The sequence below is a fragment of the Pteronotus mesoamericanus genome, unplaced genomic scaffold, assembly GCF_021234165.1.
Source record: "Pteronotus mesoamericanus isolate MK-2021 breed Mesoamerican mustached bat unplaced genomic scaffold, CSHL_Meso_final contig_245, whole genome shotgun sequence".
NCBI classification, from domain to species: domain Eukaryota; kingdom Metazoa; phylum Chordata; class Mammalia; order Chiroptera; family Mormoopidae; genus Pteronotus; species Pteronotus mesoamericanus.
The window spans coordinates 1454579-1478096 of NW_026555103.1; the positions used below are offsets into that span (position 1 = coordinate 1454579).

Genomic DNA, 23518 nt, shown 5'->3' on the forward strand with positions numbered 1-23518 from the left:
AATTTTTGAATCTCCTGACTTACTGCAGCACCTGGGATATAATGGGAGCACAATAGGTTTGCTGGCTGACTGGCTGGCTTTCAAAGGGATTCCTTACAGAAAGAAGTTAGACCTGTTATCTCTGTTCTAAGACTCTTTCTTGGGCTGAGGCTCTGAATTCTCTGAGACACAAATAAGAAATCACCAACAAGGGTCAGCTCTGAGCACCACTGGCTGGAAAAGAAAGCCAACTAGGCACCAGCACCACAAGAAGGAGCATATATTTGACCTTCCTTGCCCAATTCACAAAAATATGGTAACAGAAGGAAACTAGACTTTTGGTGGTGAGCACCACAACGGAATATACAGATACCAAATTATTATATTGTACACTTGAAATGTATATAATGTTATTAACTGAGCTTACCTCAAAATGAAAAGTAAAAAAGACAACAAGGAGCAGGGTTGTGATCTAAGGCCAGGAGTCCAATTCAGAGACAAGAGCCAACAGAAGGTATGGATGGGCAATGTAGAGACCCAGCATACTACAGGTTTACTGCAAATGTATACCTTTAATAACCAGTCCCAAGATGGAACAGAGGCACTGTGCAAGATTGGGAAACTGAGTCAACCAAATTCTCAGGTTCTGTTTGTGGGATTAGCTGGTAAGTAGCTCATACCCCAATGGACAGGGTCATGTTTGCATTTTATCCAAGAATCCTGAGTGAACTAAAAAGTGTTGCCACCTGGGGATGCTGGGAAGGGAGTGAAAAATCCTTACCTATCTGGCTGAACAAGGCAAGACAAGAGCACCTTTGGGAATCCTTGAAGAAATGCTTGTAAAATGAAAGTCAACAGCAAGTTACATCATATACCTTGTATGATTCAGTGCTTAAAGAAAACCATCCAAATTTGTGTGATGATCCTGTTCTTATACCAAATGATACTAAAGCTCTGAGCAGTTCATCCTCAAGTCTAGGATTGTACAACTAGGAAGTGGGAAACATGGAATTAAGCCCAGATACCCAGGGTTAGGAAAAGAGAGCTTCTCAGGTCATAAAACTTCTTTTTTCTTTTCTTCCCCATGAAACTTCTTAACATTTTTCTTCTATCCTTAGAGATGTCAATACCAGAGTGAAAACACTGATGTAAAATTAAAGCAGTCTTTTTAGAGCTAGTGATCTCATTTGGAAGAGATCTTATCTGTTATGTTGTGTTCCTTGATTCCAGATGCAGGGCTAATCCCACCACATATTCAATGGATGTGATTGGAATTGCTCTTAGAAGACAGAGCAGTGTTTCGAATTATTGGGGAGATCTTGTCTCAAAATGTCTAATGGTGGTGAAGGTAGTATGTGTGTGGTTCATGTGAGTGTGTATGGGGCTGTTGTATTTATCTTCTCAAAAGATTCTTTGTGAAGTTTGGAGAGCATTGTACAGAAGTCTCCTTGTGGGAACGGATTCCCGTTCTGCAGGTGGCAGGTGCCTGTCTGGGTAGCTCTCCAAGCATCAGATCTGGAGAATGACCACAAGGCATTGGGAAGTGCTTTCTTTGTCCTTTGCTCCCTGTCCCCACTGGCCTTTGTTCCTGGTTGAACTGATTTGGCTCAGTGGTTAATTAGCAGGCTCCAAAGTTAGGGAGAACAATGGCAGAAACACTGTGGTTCCTTCTCCCTGGCTTCTCATTTTTAGGAGGTGGGTAATGGGGATTTGAGGGTCTTTCATTCACACTCCTTCCAGCTATTTCCTCAGTCACATGATGTGCTAACTTCTGTCTCTTCTTAAACTCACCTGTTGGTGCTGTGACATCCTTAGTAAGTTCATGGGTTGTCCTGGTGACCACCATGATCCATTTGTGAGAAAGGTGAAGTTTTTCCTCGTTCTTCCTGGAAAGTAGCTTTCTCTCTCTGCAGGGGTAGAGAAGGCAGGGGAACACCAGGGTCTACCAGATAAACTGTATAATACATTTGATCTCATAAGGTTCCCAAAATCTCTTTGGTGGTGCCCTGGCTTGTGAAATCTCAGAAACATGCACAGGTATTTTCAGGTTTCCAAGCTTTGTGCTACAGTTTACACAAATCATCAGTCTGTAAAAAGGTCAGTTGTAATCTGTACAGATCAGGGCATGGGTCCTTACCCAACCGTGCCTCTGAAGGTTATCCAGGCCTATTTATTTGTGGAATCTTGGCCATATGAAAGGCTCTTAGAAATTTTTTTTAGTGTCTTATGTTTTCACTTGGAGGTTCAGAAAGTCCAAGAACTTCATCTGAGCTCACTAAGGGGTAACTAGGACCCTAATTACCTACAATTTTCAGCAGAATCTGAGCTAGCCTTGGCCAAGTGACACCCACAGATATGCTGAATAGAAGCAAGGACCAAGGCAAAGTTTCAGGGGAGCATATCTGTCTGTTGTCCTCCCACCTCCCATTCTTCCACCTTAAACCTCTAGTGTTCATCTGGAGGATGGTTTCTCTGTAATTAATTTACATTGAGAAACCAGAAACAATGTATGCCTACTCCTACGAGGTCATAAACTTTAGAGGTTAAGATGGTGTGTGTAGCCACAAAGAGGTTTGGAATCCCCAATTTGCCACTCATGAGCTACAAGACCACTGGCCTTGTCCTGTGATCTCTTCATGCTTCAGTTTCCTCATTTGTAAATAAAGGTAATAAAACCTAACTTACAATGTTATTCTGAGGACTAAATTAGTTACTATGTGTAAAATATTTAAAACAATGACAACTTATTATCTTTGCCTTTCAAAAAAGAGATGGGTAATGGTACAAGTCCAAGGACATTGGTCAAGGAAGATAAAAATTATTAAGCAGTGGCTTTCTGTGTTCTTTATGGTTGAGGTAATTTCAAAGTGTTTTGTACAATAGTCAGCCAATGATGAATCTTGTATTTTTTTTCTTCCCCCACTGCCATGTTTTCGAACTATTTTGGTTCTCTAAGGTGATAATCAGCTGATATTATTGACTGATAGATTTTAGCAGTCATTTTTAAAAAGGAGTAAGAATAATCAACCATTATATGGAAGTTTAAAATAAATGATTCTCTTTATGTGGTATGCAGTCTCTAAGATGACAGCTGGTGACCCCACCTCCTGGCCTTTTGTAATCTCCTGCCCTTGAGTAATGTCCTTCTGACAAATAGAGTATGGACACAATGAGGGGATGGGTCTTCCATGATTAAGTTAGAAAATATTGTGACTTCTTGCTAGGAGAGGGAAATTCTCTCCCTCTTCCTGCTTTGATGGAGCAAACTGCCATTTTGGAGAGGCCCACCTGGTAAGGAACTGAGGGATGACCTCTGGCCAATAGCCAGAGAGAAACTGAGGCCCTCAAAAAACTGAATCCCTCAACAACTACTTATATGAACTTGGACGTGGATCCTTTTCCAGTGGAGCTTTCAGTTGAAACCCCAGTCCTGGCCAACACCTCAGTTGTAGTCTTATGAGAGATCCCAAAGCCAAGAATACAGCTAAATGATGCCTGGTTTTCTACCAACAGAAATTGTGAAGTAATAAATGGGTGTTAATTAAGCCACTCAGTTTTAGAGTAATTCATTATACAGTAAGCAGTAACTAATAGCACATGCTAGATTATCTGATTTTATTCTTGCATCATTTCTCAGAGAGGTTAAGTAACTACTCTCAGATCACACAGCTAGAAAGTTGTAGACCTGGCACTTAAACACATTCATAGCTGCTTCTCAGAAAATGCTATAGAACATAGAATCCTAGAGTGTCTGTTAAGATTTATTTTATACATTTTAGCTTTTGTTTTCTAGAATGATTCCTCTGCTTTCATTTTTTGGTGTAGGAAGGGAAATAATGATCCCTGATCACCAATTATGCCAGGGACTCTTCACATATTATCACACCCAATCCTCTCAGCTTGGCAAGGTGGACATCATTGTACCCCAGGTACTGGGTTTCCGAAAGTGGGTTTTTCAGGCACTCATCCTTCCAGGTACTCTGTGAAAAGTGTTCCATGGCCCAATATATTTGGGAAAACACTGTAACCTCTCTTGAAAACTTACTCTGCATGTAAGTCCTTTAAAAGTTCAGAGGAGTTGCAGCAAGGAAACCTGCTTAATATTTTCTAATGTCATTTTCTACTTCCATCAGACCATAACACTCATCATCTTACACTTCACATCTCAAGGAATAGTCCACAAAATACACTTTGGGGAATGCTGGTTTATAGGCAATTTTGACACTTGTATTTTTTTCAACCATACCTCACAAAAACTTTGTAATTAAAAAGTAACATTTTCCATTTTATAGGTGAGAAAACTGAAAATCAGGATGTCATGAAATCATTATCAAATAGTGTTTGTCCTGGATGCTGACAGATCTCTGCAACATTTGTGGTTAATCTCTGCTTTCCCTTCACTACTTCTGCCTTTTCTTTTTAAAATTTTCTCCTAAGGTCACAGGACATATATTATTTAAGTATTTAAAAATTTTAAAAAATTCTCCAGTGACCTGGCTGCACCATATCATGTTCTCTTGCATTTTCAAAGCACTCTTTCTCTTCACCCTTTTCTGAATCCTTGCCATCAGCTGCATCCTAGAATGTCTGCGCTTTGTCAGTCTTCTCTCTTCTGTCCCCTTTAGCACCTCTCCCTGGATGTCCACCTCACAGAGCTTCAGCTTATCCCCAAACAGTGGTGATATTCAAGTTCAGCCCCTTTCCCAATCCCTCCCTGGTGATGACCCTTATTCTTCTTTAACAGTCCTCCTGTTAGACACTCTATCAGTGCCTCAGTTTTAAGCTAAATTAATCACTTTCTTCCATACTCATTTGTGAGCCTTTCTTTTTTTTTGAGTGCCCTTTCTAAGCTGTGTGACATCAAGTCCAGGAATCCAGGAATCTGGGAGACATCTAAATTCCTCATTTCTTATCAGTTACATTCAAGTCTTAATTCCACATCCCTCACTCCTCAGTTGGCTTCCTGTAATCACTGTCTTCTTATCACCATACATCCTCCCAGGTCTTCCTTCCATGGGCATCTTTCACACATGCAAATCTGACCCTATAGGCTCTGTTATGCACCTTAGAAAGGGGGTCCACATTATCTCCACAGTCAAGTCCTTTTTCTTTAACAATGTGTGTGATCAGTCCTTTCATTCACCTCTCCCTCCCCTAGCACATCTCCTAGGGGTTCCATGAACTTCCTGTTTTATTTAAAATGTCTCATCCTTCAGCTTGGACTCAACTGACATTTTTGGGCACACATATACTTAATTCTTTCTTAAAATACTGCTTGACAAGTGTTCAACTGCTGACAAGTAAAACATTCAGCCTTGTAATATACTTTTGTGGATAACATGCAATGGATATTAAAAATTTTTAGAAATGTTCCTACCTTTTGATTCTGTAAATCTATGTCTGAGAATTCTGGCTTGGGAAACAATGTAACACATGAAACATGTTTTAAACCTAGACATCTTTATCACAATGTTATTCATAAAGAATGTTATCAAAAATAAGATAATGGTCAAGATGATCATTGTATATCCACTGGACAGAATACATTAATGTAATAAATACAAAAATTATGTAGCAGCTTTGTAGCTGCTATAAATTTAAGTGACAGGAACACAAGGAAGACAAATTGTTATATATCATATTTTTTAAAAGATCTTATTTATTTACTTCTTAGAGAGAAGGGAAGGGAAGGAGAAAGAGAGGGAGAGAAAGATCAGTGCGCAAGAAATACATCAGTTGGTTGCCTTGTCATGCCTCCAACTGGGGAACCTGGTAGCACCCTAGGCATGTGCTCTGACTGGGAATTGAACCTATGACCCTTTGATTTGCAGGACGGTGCTCAATCCACTAAGCCACAAAAGCCAGAGTGTTATATGTCATATTATTGCAAGAGTTATATACGTGGGGAAAGGTGAGAAAAAAAGCATGCAAAACACCACTGAATTAAGGGGCTCTGAGATTACGCAAAGATGTTACTTTTTCAATTAAGAAAAAATTTATAGTTTGCTGTTTTTATAGTGAAAAAATATTTTTATTTAATGTCACTCAGAAGGAAAATATGACCAGCAACACTGAAAGGAAAAGAAATCAACAGAGACAAGAGGGAAGGGAGGGGGCAGGGAAAGGGAAGGGAAGGGGAAAGTCAAGGAACATATAGCAAGGACTCATGGACAAAACCAAAGGGGAAGAGCTGAGGGAGGGAAGGTGGGAGGGGGCAAGGGAAAGAGGTGGGGGGAAGGCAGAGACAAATGTATTTTAAAAGTAAATAAATTAATTAAAAAAAAATAATGTCACTCAGAGATTACAAAATGAATAAATAAGGACTTTTAGTCTCTGATCCCTTATTCTGAAAAGCAATGCTGAAAAGCCCACATTGGAACCACACACTTCTAAAACCTGGAAAGTTTCCTTCCCTAAACTTCCTGTCCAAAACTAATGCCCCATGACACCTGCCACTCTATGAGAGGCAGCCTTGGGGTGTGCATGGGGGTTTAAGACTGCAGACTTTAGAGCCAGACTGTTTATGCTTGCTTCTCTGTGCCTCAGTTTCCTTATTTATAAAATGAACCCATGTCATACAGCTGTTATATGGATTAAATTAGTTAATTTAGGAAAAGTCTATAGAATAGTGCTTATCAAGGAGTAAGGCTCAACAAACATTCTTCTTGCGTGGCCTATGCCTATGTTGATTCCTTATGGAGCCATTGAGGATATCTTATCCATATTTACCATTTCAGCTCCTTATACATGGAAGGTATTTAAGAAATACTGTTGCTAACTCATTGAGATAAGTGCTCTTAAAAGAATCTAACATTCTCTGAAACAAAATGTTCACCTAGAACTCTTCCCCGGGGCAATGGTGCATATTTTGTCCCAGAGGTGAAACTCTGGGACTTTGAGGCCTTTGACAATACAGGAACAGAGCAGGAGCAGAATTCCAGGCCTGCAACATTGACAAAGGGCATAGCACAGTGGTGTTCTTGGATTCTGACCTCTCAGCCTTGCCCAGTTCTGGTTGGGAAACCAGGAGCTTTAGATGTGATCCCCTGAGATGTGACTCTGACTCCTGCTGCCTATGAAAAAGGGCAATTATGGCTTTTTTGTGAGACACAGTTTAAGTGGAAGCCAAGGGCTGGTTTGCCAAAGGTTGGCCTGATCACTGGATCAATTTCTGAAACGAATACCCTGCCTATACCCTGTTTGCCTTCTGGCAACACCTCAGCCTTTTCTTGGAGGTCTCCAGCTCTTCCTGACATATTTCTGTGGGATTATGTTGATTTTGGGGAACATTTTGGAACATCTTGTCTGCCACTCCCAAGTCTGTGGTCTCCAACATAATAAACTTCATGCTCTGAGAAAACAGGCTCAGTGAACCCAACTTCAAAGCTTGGCCACGTGGGCTCTTTGTAGAAGTACTGGATGCAACAATGGACTAGAACCAAGGCTGAGTAGAGCTGCCCAGAAGGTGCTCCTTAACTTGGCAACTATTGTGTTCAAATTCATTTCTGTGTCCACAGTTGAACAATGTATTTGGCAACCCAACGAGGTCTTCTTTCAAAGCAAAATTATTCTTGCCAGCAGTGCCAAGGGGAGGGCCCTGGGCATAAAGTCCTCCATTTATTTTTTTCAAAACAAAGAATTATACTGAATGAAAATAATAAATATATTTTTTCTTTAAAAAAAAAAGTCATATAACCTCACCAAAGGTAACATTTGTATAAAAGAAAGAGAAAGTCTTCCTATAATCCTCGTCCCAATTATCAAATCATCAGGATCTTTTTAGGTACCTCTATTTCTAGTCTTTCTGTTTTTCTTTTAAACATAGTTGCAATAAAAGCATAAAAATTTGCCTTTCTGTTGCTTGTTTTACTTAGTATTATAATAGACATAAAGTTCCTGAGTCATCTTTTTACTTAGTGTTTTAATGGGTGTGGAGCATTCCCTCAGAGTAATGTGTCATAGAAAATTCAAACTTCTTTTCGGGGGGAGTGTTGTGCTATTTTCAGTAGGACTGTGATGGGTATCCTGGAATATAACATGGTATACTCTTTCAGAATTTACAATTTTTTTTGCTTTGTTTTGATAATGCTGCCCTTTTTTCTCCCCTAAAATGAAGACTCTAAATACACTGCAGTATAAAACTGCAGTTTTCAGTTAATGTAATTTAAAAAAATCTCCCAATAATTTATTATGAAATATTTTAAACATGCAGAAAAGTTGAAGGAATTTAATATACTGCTTCAGGTGACTTTTGAGCACAAATACATGTCTTTCAAGATGCTGAGCAGAAATTAACCAGTAGGTAGAAAAATGTGTCTTCTGCCAGATAGCACTCCTTGGACATACAACAATAATCATTGCAATTTATTATTATAATATTTTATAGATGGTAGTGCTTTTCAAAATGTCTTCAGGTCTAGTTTCTTTGTGGATCTTTACCACCCTTAAGGTATAGCCAAAAGAGATATTATCAGGTGTCATTTCTGTATTCATAGGGGAGGAAACACATGATCAGAGAGGTTGGGGGGCTGCCTAATGTCACAGAAGAGAGGTCCCACTGAAATACCAGTGCTGAGCTCTCAGCCAAATCACACTGCTACAGAAATGTCTCCCCTTAATTAATTAACAATTAATTAATAACAGATTTTCCGCAGCCCTTTTAGCTCCCTGATTCTGCTTTTCTGTGACTTTGGACCTTTTCAAGATATTGGGGTAAGAGCATACGTCTTGGCAATCCAGTCACCATAAATGTCAACATGAGAATTAAAACCCAGCTACAGAGTGAGTTCACAGCTCCACATAATCCCAATATTTTTCTAAGAACACAATTTTTGTTTGTGTGTAAAAATAGAGTTAATTTTCACAACAATTAGATGCAAAAAGTAATTGTACATATGTGCTGGGTTCTTTCCCTTTAAGAAGAGTCCAGGATCAGGGAGAGGGAGTAGGGGGGCAGGGGAAAGTGGTGGGGGTAAGGTGGAGACAAATGTATTTGAAAAAATAAATAAATTAAAAATAAATAAATAAATACATAGATTAAAAAAAAAAAGATTTTCAATTAATTCCAAAAGTCACCCTCTGGCCATAAAATTGTAATCCAATATATCAACAATAAAATATATCTAGTTCAAAAAAAAAAAAAAAGAAGAAGAATCCAGGACGAATCTGGATGGTTCAGGAGGCAAAGGTTCACTCTGGAAAAGTAACCACCAACACCATTCTAAGATGTGCTGGGGACTAGCAGAGACAAAAGTCCTTGGCCACAGCTTAAATTTGGATTATTACCATTAATGGTGGTTTCTCCAGAACAGCTCAATGCTCCAGATTTCAATTTCTCACCTTGGGGATGTCAGTATCACTGCTCAAGAATGTAGCCAGAGGTGGGATCTCTGCCCTCATCTGATATGGCATCTGGGATCTGTAGCAGAAGGAAGTGTCACTGAATCTCACAGGTTGCACTTTCCCAACTTCCTTTTTTAAAATTCCTCCATAAAAGCAAGTCAGTTGTCTCCATTTCTGCTCTAATACCACATTCAGCCAGCACTGAGCCCACTGCCAACGCAGGCATCATGATTTCATTCTATAGATGCAGAAACTGAGCCTGGGAAAGATTAAATTGTGTGACTATCTTGGAAGAGAGCAACTAATTTTGGAAGCTATCTATCTAGGGCTAGAACCCACTCCTTTTGATTCTGAAGTCCTATGCTTTTTTTTTTTTTTTCCAACCTGGGCATTGTTCCCACTTCTGAACATATAAGAAGAGGCTGTATTTATGTAATTTGGCACTCCTCCAGCCTTGTGTCATTTTGGACTCTGGGGTCACTCTCATTTTGTATAAACAGAGCTGTTCTGATCTTAGCAAACCTATTCTAGTATGGAAACACTAGAAATTAGAGCCACAAGTAATGGGAGCTCATGGAGATGGCTGCACACAGGGTATGAGGTTTGGGAGATGGCCCTCTATAACTGGGCAGCTTTTTCTATGGAAAATGCCCTCTGCCCTTTGCATATTCCACAGTAGCCAACATTAGATTTCTTTTTTCTTTCTCAGCCTCCAGAAGAGCAGCTGTTCAACATAAAGAATAAAGAGTGAGTGTCAGAAAGCCATTGGGAAACCCTTTTTTTAATGGGACCATCTGCTTGCATTTGCCCTTTCCAAAAATCAATGAATTTGATTTTTATGTATTCAGTTCCTTAAGCCTGAAAATATTCATTGGAATACTATAGGTGAACAAAGTCCACCCTGTCAGCCCCAACTGATTTCTCTGAGGTTGATCAAATGCTGTCAGGTCCAGGGAAGTTCTGTGGTGAAAATAGCACCCAGAGGTTTCCATGAACCAACAGTGGATGGCTGCAAATGGGACAGTGTTCCAAGTAGAGGATTTATTTTAAAGATAACATTACTATTTTCAAAAACAGATCAAATCGTTTAACAAAACCCATTGGACCAGTTGAAATTCAGTGGAGATTCCTTCATAATTTGGAACCTTATAACTTTTAACTTAACATTTTGTCCCAAGATAAATGATGAAAAGTTTCCCATCAGTGATCAGTTATGGAAATTCATTGCCAAGTTGCCCTGCTTCTGGGGATGGTGGATGGGGAAGTACAGTCACTTCTGGAGGGACTTAGGGGAAAGTGAACTTGGGATGCTGGAGACTGAGGGGAAAGTTCATCCAAAGCATGTATCATGGAGGCCCACAAATTCAAGCACCACCCAAGAGAGTCACATACAATTTTATTCTTCATGGAGAAGGGTTCAAGTTGCCCACAAGTGCCAGTCTACCTCTCTTCACACTGTGACTCGTTAACCTCTTCCTTCAGCCAAAAGCTTCAACTTTATTTCACCCCATCATTATTCCTGTGTCCCAGACATGTCAATGGAATATTAATATTATTTTGATGAGAATTTTATTTCATCACATGGATTGCAGACTAATTACATAATAACTTTCTATTCATCAAGGAGTCTCTAGCAAGTAGAACAAAACCAAATAATCCAGGGAAGAGGGAAGGACACTAACTTTTATTGCAGTTCTCTTAAATCCAGGTGTTTTACATAGATTATCTAAGAAAAGTTCATCCTAGGCAATAATCCACTGAGGTCTGACAAAGAAAGGGAGACATATAGAGGTTGAAAAGTTATCCAAGATCTCAAGACCAGAGTTTAAAAGCAGGCAGATACAGGGACAAAGTCTAGAATCTTTCAACTGACAAAACACGAGCTTTAAATGCAGAATACCTATAACTCTTAGACCACCTCCTGAAGTCTGCAGACCAACAAGGGAAAGAGTGATAATAGGCACCTTGTGTCTTGAATTCAGAAAGAGCCCACTGGAGCTCTTGGGGGCCCTGAATAAACCAGATTCTCAACAACTCAAGGCCAGTCCTCCTTTTCCAGAATGCAGCTTCCCCTTGCTCAGATAGAAAAGACAGTCTGCCAGTGGGTGCAACAAGAGCCTTGTTTTCTGCTCAAGTCTGCAGCTTGAAGTTCTCATTTTGAATGATCCAAACCCTCACCTAGCTATCAAGGTATGTAGGGCTAACTTGTCACTTTCAACCTGTACCAGAGAATCACCAGATGGTATTCGGGCTGATTCTGTGCTTTGGCTGACTAATCTGCCCAGGTACAAGAGTAAACAGAGAGCCCGGGGACACCATATGTCCCTGACTCAACATGTTTGCCGGAATCACCATAACTCTTACGCAGCATATGTTTTCCTGGGCCAAGGTGGAGGTGGGTCAGAGGAAATGTATCTTGAAATTAAAGGCTGAATGATTAAAAACATAAAGACATATATAGGGAGTGGGCATCTGTTAGTCATATCCTAACTGATGTTTATTTTTAAACCATGCTTTGTTTTACAGTGTTCAACTTTGTTCACTTTTTCCAGTGCTTGACATTGCAGTCCCTCAGGGATATGAATTGAATGGAAGTGTTGAATTCCTAATTCATTTTCTTTCATTACCAGTCTGGAATTTCATCCTAAATTGAAAATGAAGCCAACTCTAGTTTAATTTAAGGAATCCCCTGTTAAGATTGGGACATGGCATCCCCATAGGGTGCCTGGTTCTCCTAACCCTTTCAGAGCCTCCCTTCCCCTCACTCCCAACAGAACCTAAAGGTGAAGGCTGGAGGTAATAGTTTTAGAGTCAGCTGCTCAGTGGCTGAGAAAACTGGAATGCTTCTGAGGATGGCCAGTTAGCACTCATTAAGAATATAATGGCTTCTATCACCTCAGTTTCTTAATTAACCAGATTAATAGGGGTATGGGTTAGTAAAGACCAGAATCTTAAGTACACATAATGGAAGTGTTGAACTGTAGGACTTAAATATGTCTAATTCATTTTTCCCACATAAAAGGGAATGAAGTAATCTACCTAGGGTCATATCATTGTGAGAGGTCCACGTGGATCGAGAGCTCAAGGTCTCTCTCCGTGGTCCAGTGTTTTTCTACTGCCTGAGTCACGAGCTGGGAGACCCCAGAGGTGGATATCTACCTTCCATACTGTAGGCATTCAGGCCATGGGCTACATGATATAACTAGAGTCAAAAGAAGTTTAAGAATTATCCAGAGCTGTGATAACAGTTAAAGTCATTCGAGATCACATCTTTAATATTATTGAGAACTTTTCAGTATTCATGACAGTTTCTTATTTCCCTATTATACCTGATTCTGAAAAAATTGTGAAATGAGTCTAATTGCCACTCCACAGATGAAGAAGTTAAGGCTTTGAAAGGCCAAACAGCCCATACAAAGGCCCACTGTTACCTGGACAGAGATAGAATTTGAACTTGAAGATAGTTCTAAGGCTCTCTTCATAATCATTAAGAGATAGTTCTTAGACATTTGGAATCTTATGGATACAGATTGGAATTTAATATGTATGCTTAAATATTTTGAAAGCTCCTGCTCCATGGCTGGAGCTCATTGGTGAGGCTGTACAGAAAAAGACTAAAAGGAAAATATACAAGAGTGCTTACTTTCACCAGATACTTCTATTTCCAAGACTTTTCCTGTCCTACTGGTCCCTGCCACAAAAGGACATAGAAGTTTCCTATCTTCCCTTCTCCTCCTTTTTCCTTTTTCTACTTCTTTCCCTCCTCATTATGCTCTCCCTCTTCTTCCTCCTTCTTGTTCATCTTCTCCCCCTTCTTCTTTCCATTCTCCTCCTCCTCACCCTTCTTCTCCTTATTCCTCTTTTTCTTTTTTTTATAATCAAGCCTGCAGCTTTTCTTTTAAAGCTAAAATTCCAACTCAAATTTAGGAATATTTATAACACTGGTCCATGATGAAGTTTATTGTTTACTCTTTAGAAAGCTGGACTCAATCAATGAATGGAATACCCACTTGTTTAATAGAATAAATTTGGCTTTAAGAAATGAAATCTTAGAAAAATCCTTTAGTAATAAAACCTGATGAGTTATTGCCCAATAGAGTGAAATTTTATCAAAAGAGGAGGGTTGGCACACAAATTCAATTCAGCTGCACCTGTGTTGCTGGTGCTGGGGAGAGGCACACATTAATATCTTACAAATGGAGGTGTCTTCACCTAAAGAACTGTTTGGAAAAGAAACCACTTTGAAAATGTTCATGTTAATCTTAACCAAGTATGTTGGAATCACCAGAGCACTGTCTTCAGCCTGACTTTTCCTTGGAACTCTGTATTTGTATTCTCTGTAGCTACAGTGGCATTTCCACATGCAGATCTGTCTTAAGTGATACATTTTAAGTGATGTTGTCAAATTTATCCCCTTGGCACTTGCTTTTCCAGTCATGTGTGTAATGCACCCAGAACTTCCTTCTGGGGTCATCTTGCTTTCTTCCTGAGGGCTTTCTCAGGGCTTCAGAGGAAGTCAGGAATCAATGGTTTCCTGAGAATCTGTGAATAATACCCAACTCCCTCGGTGGAACAATTCTAATGTATACTCTTTGCTTCTTCCAGGGGGCTGAGCAGGAGTGATATTACCTGCCCACCCCAAACAATAGTAACTTGTGCAAGTTTATGTTTGTGCCTTTTCTTCTTTGTCTTGCTCATCTAACACCTTATATTATTTTTCACAAAGTCTCCTTCCAAATGCACTACTTAAAAATGAATCTTTCAGAATTAGCTTTTGGGGGAACCCAAATAAAGATACATCTCAAATTTGGCATGCTTGAATCATGTGTCTCTCACTTCTACTTTTTCCATCTCAGTTTATGAAAGCACCCAACAACCCCCAAATCATCACTCAGGGGATTTTTTTTCTTTTCTTTATATTGGAAAATTCATCTTTCATTTGGTCACTGTTCCTATGAAGTAAACACAAATCTTTCCTATCAGTCCTTCCTTTATTTCCAAGTCTCTCTAGTTAAAACAGTCAACATAATTTTGGAAAATTTTAATAGCTTCCTAACTCCTCTATATATTTAAAATTTATCCTTTCTTCCCTCAAATCTTCATAGAGTTACATGACTTATCCTTTGAAAACACAAATTTAACTACCTAGTTGTCCTGACAAGAAACTTCTGATCTCTCACCAATTCCTGCAGGAAACCCAAGCCCCTTAGCTCTGTACATACCATCATGAGCAGGCCCCTATTCTAATTACCTCTTCTCATGATGGACCTCTTCCTGAATGCCACCCACCATCCATTCACCTTGCAGCTTTCCAAATAATCCACTTTCTTTGTCAACGTTGGGCTTTGCACTTTCTATTTCTTGACCTTAGAATAGCTTTTGGTACTTTGGGTCTGATGAATTTGTATGCATCCTTATATTACCTAATTGAAACCTGACAGACAAGTTAAAATGATCCTTCTCTTTCTTTTCAGAGAGGTACTATCGTATGGAATGCCATGTATTCTCATGCTTATATATCTTTCTTGCCACTTTGCTGTGGATCCCTTCAGTGCAGAGAACACTTGGATATCCATATTTCCTGCATATGCTGCCTAATATAAATAGTGAGTGCCCAATAGTTGCATCCTTCTAAGTGCTTAGGTCAAAAGCTGTGTGTCATCCCTTTCTCTTTCTTTTACAGCTCACATATTCGATGTATCAAGACATCCTATCAGAGCAACCTCAAGACTACATCCTGAATCCAATCACTTCCTACCACTCTGACCATTACGAATGTGCTACGCCAGGACCTTGCTCCTGCATTATTGTAGGAGCCCCTTCACTGGTTCCCTTGTTTCCATCCTTGCCGGCCTACAGCCTATTTTCAACAAAGCAGGCAATCATCCACTAAAAATGTAAAGTGAGTTAAGACACATCCCATCTCCACTCACTAATGACATCCCATCTCACAGAGATTAAACTAAAAATTTGTACATGCTCAGTCCTACTACCCCAGTAAGATAATCTCTTCCCCAACCCTGTTCATCTGCTCCAGTCCCATCAGCCTCCAGTCCATCTGGAATACTATCCTCTTAGTATGGTTAACACCCTCACTTCTTCCATATTGTTGCACCGATATTACTTTCTTAATGAAAATACCAAATATTCAATGGTAATCCATTTGCCCACACCTCCCTTATTCCTTCCCTTTCTCTTTATTTTCATAGCACCCATTGGCTTTGAGCATGCACTAAAATGTGCTAGTTTCTTTTTTTTTATTGTTTATCATATGTTTTTACTCACAAGAAGATAACCCCACAGTAGCAGGGTGAGTGCTGGGAGCAGTGTTTAGCATGCGGAATATGATCAACAGCTTTTCTTAAGTGAATAAGTCAACAAATGGGTATAATTTCTTTTAAATAACTTGACTGTCACCTCAGGTGTCTAAGAAGCCTTTGCAAATGGTATACCTCTTGTTAACATGGCCCCTTGTTAAAGTGTCCTTTTAATTGAACGAATAATATTTGTTAATATCATTAACAAATAATATTTGATAAGTACAGTATGAACTCTAAAATATAATTAACCTGAAAAAAATGGCAAAATTAATTTTAATATTTTATTTAATGTAATATATCCAAATGTTATGTCAGTGGGAAATCAATATAAAAATATTGAGAGTTTTAATTTTTTTGCATATTACATCATCAAAATCTAATGTGTGTTTTATACTCACAGCATATCTCAAGATTGGGCCAGCAATTTTTGTAGTACATAATAGCCACAACCTTTGAAGTGCTTAATAGTTATTTTCAATTTTGAGACTGTAATTGATTTTGGGAAACAAACTGCACAAAGAAAACCATGGGTAAAGGGGTCTACTGTACGTGATTCAGGTAAAGAAAAACTTTTAGGTATGTTTGGAATAACTTTCAATTGTAAAATAAAATCTAAATTTGATATGAATTTAATATTTACATTAAGATGTACACTGAGTGTAAAGTTCACACCAGATTTCTATTACTTAAAATAATGTAAAATATTTCATTAGTACTTTTATGTATGCTATTTTGCATGTTTTGGTTTAAGTAAAATATATAATTAAAATTAATTTCACCTGTGTAATTTTACTTTGTTTACATGGTTTCTAGAAAGCATGTAATTATATCTATATTATATATTATATACAACCATACATATATGTGGCTATATATAATATACACTTACATATATTGTATAATATTATATATCAGACATACATCCACAGAGAGTATTCATTTTAAGTTTTCACAGAACAAAGGAAGTTTCAATAAATACCAAATAATCCACACATACAGATTGTACTCTGATCATAATGAAATAAAATAAAAAAAATACAACAACAAGAAAGCTTTAAACATCTCCTTGGCCCTTTACAAAACTGTATATAATGTGTACTACATAGTCACCGGGGTTAAGAGGAAATTTTGAAATTACAAAATATTTAAAAACGAACAAATAGAAAGTGTCAAATGTTAATTTTGTGGCCTATAGCTAAAGTAGCAATTGAAGTTTTGCATAACTTTAATACATTAATAGTAAGCAAGGCATATTGAAAACCAAGGCCAAAGGGTATAAGTAAACACATTAGGAAAAGAGAAAATAATAATGGAGTAAAACCAAAGCAAAAAGAAGGAAGGGCATAAAAGAGGTAAGGTTGAAAATCAACAAAACAGCCCAAATCCCTAATTAAATTGGATTCTTTGAAAAGTGAGATGATAAAGGTGGGCATAAAATTTTATACATTCATACACTTTAAAACTAGATTAAATGGCACAAAGAGAAATAGTGATCCTTGACTAGAGGAATCAAAGGAAAGAAGCTGCCATGAATCGAAGAAAGCACTCCCATTCCCCGCAAAATGCCTGTCAGCACAGATGGCACCCCACACATCTTTCAGCTATCCACGCATGTCTTGCACTGCACACGCAACACCTTCAGGTGGGTGCCTATGTGAGTGAGTGGTTGGCAGCCAGAACACAGATGGCAATCAAGGGGAAATAATAATATAAAATAAATCAGGAGAGGGGACATGTGTAGACATGATTTGCCATGGCCTGAGTGTTATTATTTTAATTCTTTGCATTTGAAGAGATATATAATGTTTCTGTCAATGTTATAAAGAATTTTTGGATTAGCTTCCCAGCTCAGGCTTTTTCCTTCTTTCTTGAATCCCAAAAATATAGTAACACAAAATTTAAGTATGTCAGTTCCCAATGGTTTCTCCTGTTCTGCAGTTTTTTTTTTTTAAAAGAAAGCTCTTCATAATTGAAATGACTTTTATTTCTCCAGGATACATTCTCAATGCTTTGATGTTTACTAAATAAGTACTGCTTTGCTGTTACTGACTGATTCTACATGACGACATCTGAAGCTAAGCAGAGAAACTGAAGCCTAGGAGTGTGTGTGTATGTTTATGGAGGGGGGTGCGGAAGAGAGAGACTGCTTCTGTAGATGCTGTCAAAAAAGTTAATTTAGATAAGCTAAATAGCTTATCTGTTTTGCACAATATCTTAATTTTATATCTGAAAATAATCTAATTTAGGCAGTAGAGGCTGCCTAAAGTAAATGTAACACTTGTTCAGTGAGCTAGGGTGAACCATGAACCACCTACAAAAAAAGAGACATCTGAATGCTCTTAAATACCCAATTGATCAAGGCATTGCTTTTCCCTAACACATCCAGGTGATGGTCATACTCCCCTCTGCACTGGGCCTCTAGGCTCCTCTGCATCAGCTATGTGCTGCCTCTCTTTATCTGCAAACAGAGGAGAGGAGCAGCAGGTTAGAGCTCAGACTAGGTTGACCTCCAGGTGCATTTCCATTGGTCACAAGGGCCAGGTTGAGCTCGATTTGCTTCAGTACATAAAGATAAGCTAAGGGCCCTTTCCAAAAGCAAATACGTTTAATTTGCACCATCACCTCCCCATGATTCAGTGGATAGAATTTATGATGGTGTTAACCCTTTTACACAAAAGTAGCAAATTATTCAGTCCTGGTAGGGAATATAAACCCACAGCAGATGCTTTTTGAAGCCCACAGGGGAAATTTCACTAAGAAGGTCCCCGCCCCTCCAGCATGTCTTTAAGAAGTAAGAGTACAGAGTGGCCCAGGTCTTTTAAGGAGAACCAAGTCCAGCTACTAGCAAACAAGTCTTTGCATGTGCCAAGTTCTGCTGGCCCCTCTCAGCAGTGGGATTTCAGACAAAGCTTCAGGAATGCTTTGCGGGGCAGCTGTTGTGCATTCAAAGCAGAAAAATGGCCTTAATCTTTGCAAAACCAACAAAGATAAGCAATAGCTTTAGCTGGGTTGAAATTGGCCAACCACGCTGCTACACAATGTCCTTGGGACCATTATCCAGGCACTGACCGCTGAATGGCACTGCTCAAGTATGCTGGCAATGTTTAACAAACCATCTGTCTTGTACCTGTTCCCACTGAACAGGAGCCTTTGTCTGAACCCTGGTCCAATCCAGCATGTCTGCTGTGTGCTCACCAGCTAGTGAAATCTCCTTGTTGCATTGTATTAATTTCACAAGTCTCTTGATTATGGTTTGTCCTTCTGTGGAGTGGCTGCTGCTAAAGACCAGTTTTGGAAAAGGGGATATGGATCTTGTCTTTGTCCATCTATTACTTCATATACCACCATGTGTGTAAAAGCCTTATTTTTTACACACATTTGCTTATTTGATCTTTCCCTGATTTTTCTTCTTTTAAGAGGAATTTCAACATTCATTCAAAAATAAATATTGCTGCTTTTATTTTTTATCTTGGTTAATTGTTCTTAAACTAGAACCTTCTCACTCTCTCATACATAATTGTTATTCCTCAGTAAAACATTTTCTGTTTAAATATTACACTTTCAGGAGTTTACTGATTATGTTACATAAGTGTTAGACTAAACAATTTGAACTTAATGTTTTTATAGGTCTAAAACAGTCAGATATTGGCATTTTTGTATGGAGATATATATATATATATATATATATATATATATATATATATATATAAAAATTTCTTTGTAAAATTGCCCATTTTGTTTTAGAGTACATGTGTGAGATGATAGCTAAACCAGTTCATGGTTTTAATTTTGTAAAAAAAAAAATATTCATGAAGCAAATTTTCTGTTTAGAACTTATTTCTCCTGTTCTGCCTTGCCCTTCTCGGAAGTAAAATGTCCCCCTCTTTTTTCCAGATGTCACAACATTCCTATAATTATGACTATCTTAAGCATACCTTCACAATGGAAATAGAATCTTCTTTGAAGTTGAAGTCATCCTTGAAACTCACCCATCATGTCCTTACACCAGCAGACTGTAGAGTGAGATCTGGATACCAGTCATCCCCCAGCTGCTCTATCTCTGATCTTCACTTGGAGTTTCTGGACAAAAGATTCTTATCTAGCAAAGGGACTACATTTGATAAGAGACAAACACTGTGTTAAATGCATAGGGGACTCCAAAATGTGTAGAGTATAAAGGTGAAAACAGCTCTGTGTTTACATATCTTTGAATACAGTTTCACAGTTGTGAGTACGTGAAACACAGAGTTAATAAAGCTATTACAATAATCATAACCTGTGTGTCTTTTTCCACACTCACTGTTGTAAACCTACTTTTGCCCACTGCTATGTGTGTCCACTTCCATATCCTAGCACCAGAGCTTCAATTACATTTATTTCATCATTCTCATAGACACCTCTTAAGCACAGTTTTGTCTTTAGAGCAAATATACCTAATTGAAGGAATCCAAACACCTACATTGTCTTTCCAGAAGGAATCTGGAAAACAAAATAGTCACCTTTAAAACAGGAGCACAGCAAATTTTGTCCTTAAATTTAAAGTTTCACTGAAGCCAGGAAAGAAAGCAGAGAGAGGGGGTAGAAGAGCTCTTCAGATTTTGACTCTCAGAGTTTCTACACAAAGAGAAACAAATGTGGTAGTGTTCTGCCAGATTGGTGGCCCCACTGGAGGCTTTAGGAAAGAGGAATTTCTTTGTATTTTTAACCTCATTTTTTAATTTCAATTTTGGTATATGTAATATATTTTGTAAGATAACCCAGTATTAAATGCATGTTGTATTAATATATTTTATTACAATATTATTGTTCATTAAGCACTAATATATATTTGATGATATTTAAACATTAATAGAATTATACATAATTATGTATAAAATTTATTCATGAATATATTTATTCATTTGACATCCTGACTGCTTTCATCCTTTGGCTATGGTGAACAATGCTGCTATGGACATGCATGAACATGTATTTATTTGAATCCCAATTTTTAGTTTTTTTGGAGTGGAATTGCTGAGATGTATAGTAATTCTATGTTAAATTTTTTAAGGAACCACCGAAGTGCCTTCCATGAGAACCATACACTTTTCCATTTGCGCCAGTCATGGACAAGTCCTAATCTCTCCACATCCTCCTCCGTATTTATATTCTTTTTTCTAAAAAATGAATGGCCCTTCCAATGGGTGTGAAGTGGTATCTCACTGTACTTTTGACTTGCACATTTCAAGAGTCATTTTTTGTTCAAAGGAATTTTGGAATGAATATCAAGGAATGACCTGTGGAGCCTCCCACAGACTCTCCTGGCATCTCCTGAAAGCTACTATATGGCCACAAGTTCTGATACTCAGTTGGGCCTTTCTTCCTAAAAGAAATCAGGATATCATTGCCACCAGGAGAGGGAGTGGCAGGTGTGTACCTGACAGTAAGAGGAATAAAAAAGAGATCTTAACTCCAGGCAGAGAGAGAATGACGTCCTGGAGTCCAGAGACTAGGGATAGCCAGGTTTGGGGAAGTCAGAAGAAAGAGCATATTGCCAGGTTAGAGGACCAGAGTCCTGAAGCTTTAATGGGACCAGAGAAGAACAGAATATCCTGAATCAAGAGCAGTCAAGAAGTCATAAAACACAGAGAGATCTTGGGCATGGGTGGAGCAGCTGGGAAATGTGGGGTTAAGACAGGGATCTTGTGGTCTAAAATACATGGGCAGATTTACAAAGAAACATATCTGGGAGCAATCCCCATTTGTAAACTTGTAACTGTCTCTCCTCTGCCTTGAGTTCGAATGGTGGTTCTCATGTTAGTCACACATTATAATCACTTGTGGAGCTTCAAAAACTCTCAATGGCCAGGACAATGAAATCAGACTCAATGTGCATGGGACCCAGCATCAGTATCTTTTCTTTTTTTAAATTTAAATATTTATTTATTTAGAAAGAGGACAAGGGACGGAGAAAGAAAGGGAAAGAAACATTGTCATATGAGAGAGAAATATTGATCAGTTGCCTCTCACACAGGCCCCAACCAGGGAATGAACCTGCAATCTAGTTGTGTGTCCTGACCAGGGATGAAACCAGTGAGCTTTATCTTTGTGAGCGGATGCCCAATCAACTGAGCCACACTAGTTAGGGCCCAGGGTTAGTATCTTAATGTTCTCTTGATGATTCCAGTGGACAAAGATGAAGAAAATAGACTTTTAGGTTTAAAATAGTAGATTTAAAAAGCAGACTTTATTATATTGTTGTTTTATTATAAAAGAAAGAAAAGTATGCTATAGAAGTTTGGATGAAATGAATGTGTTGATGGAAGATGCCACCTGTAGCCTCATGACCTTATGGCTGCTGTAGATCATGCAGTCTGTGTCCAATTTGGGGCTCCATTCTTGGAAGGGTAGACAAATGCTGGCAGTCAGAGCAGGGCTGTGCTACTGAGGACCCACAGAATGTGATGTTATTTTCTGGGTCCCCAGCATTGTGGCAGACACAATGAGGGCTGCACTCGATAAATGTGTGTAGGATGACTGAATGGAAGTAGGAAGGTATGAATTCATTAAAAGCAGTCCAAGACACAGCCCCTGCCCTCTAGGAACTTACAAAAGGGCAGTTGAATAGACATTGCAATGACAGGAATCAGATGGCAATAATAGTTTCTACATCAGTGGCTCTGTGTGTTTGTGCACACAGCCCTGCAGCCAGAGAAACCAAGGGAAAGTTTTTGAAAACTGTTTGGTATTTATGGCTTTTCTTATCTTTATTAATATCCTGCAAGGCACTGACACACCACCAGGTCTTGATAAAACAGGTAAACAGGAGCAGAGCAAAACCCAACAAAGCAAGTTGCCAGTGGTACCCAGAGACTATCTGGGTGGTCACAGAAAGGTTAGTGAGAATGTAAAAAACCCTGCCTCCCAGATGGGAGTTATTCTGTTGATTGTTTGCTTCTTTATTTATTGGATAAAAGTTTCCCGAGTTCTCTGGCCTACAGATAAATTAAGTGGAAAAGCTGAGAGCTCCTTGCCAATTAGAACGTCCTCCTCTGAAATGGTAAGTATGATACCATGAAGACTTATAGGCCATGGAAGAACTGGGGACTTGTCTTGTCATCAACTATCTGTATGACCTTAAGAAATGTCCATAACTTCTCTGATGTGCAAGGCAGATAGCAGTTTCTGTTCTGCTTTCCTTGTCTAGTGGTTGTACAAATTCAGCAATAAAGAATTACTGATCCAAAGGGCACCTTTTACTCCTTAGGTGTTTTTAACCTCCTGCTACTTAGAGGGCTAATAATCTTCAGGTCCCTCAGTCACAGGACAGACCACGGGCCAGGTGTATTGACTCCAGCTGGGCTGTGGTCATGACGCCTGCTGTCTTTTACATGCTGAGGGATGTAGGCAGCCACCAGTTGCCAACAGATACTAGATTCCTACAAGAATACCAAAGAACCATTTATACATGCAACTTTATTAGCCACTTTTGCTATTTTAATTTCTTCTCTTTTTCCATCTGTCACTGTCAGGTACCCTTTTCTTCTGTTCAAAGAGAAAATGGCCTTTTCCCTCATGGCTCATTCTGTGTTTTTCTTTTTTTTTTTTTTTTTAAATTTGTTTGCTTTGTTCTTAAAATCCACACCAGAATGTATTTGTGTGTCTTTAAGTGTCTGGCAGTGGGTTTTGAAACTGGGGTGAGGACCTTGACCCCAGCCTGCCAGACTAGGTCCCTTCCACAGAAGAGCATTGCGGAACTGTTTACTCTGAGCCTGCAGAGTGGCTGTCACCATGTGCTGTAGAGACTTGGTGTTGGGCTAGCAGTAGCCAGACAATGATCAGCTTGTCTCTATGCCATTTGGAAAGATAGTATCTCAATTAATTTTGAATTGTTTTTA

The 23518-nt window shown here is 38.8% G+C and overlaps 1 long non-coding RNA gene across 2 annotated transcripts in view; it reads left to right on the forward strand.

Annotated features, from left to right (window-relative positions):
- LOC129070093 (uncharacterized) overlaps nucleotides 1-19896 on the forward strand; it is a 53789-nt gene extending 33893 nt beyond the window's left edge. The window contains exons 2-4 of one of the 2 annotated variants that reach the window (XR_008529094.1): nucleotides 14796-14927; nucleotides 15005-15223; nucleotides 19536-19896. This is a non-coding gene — a long non-coding RNA (uncharacterized LOC129070093). The remainder of the gene's footprint in view (nucleotides 1-14795; nucleotides 14928-15004; nucleotides 15224-19535) is intronic. The other variant, XR_008529095.1, reaches the window with a different exon arrangement.
- Nucleotides 19897-23518: the final 3622 nt, after the last annotated feature.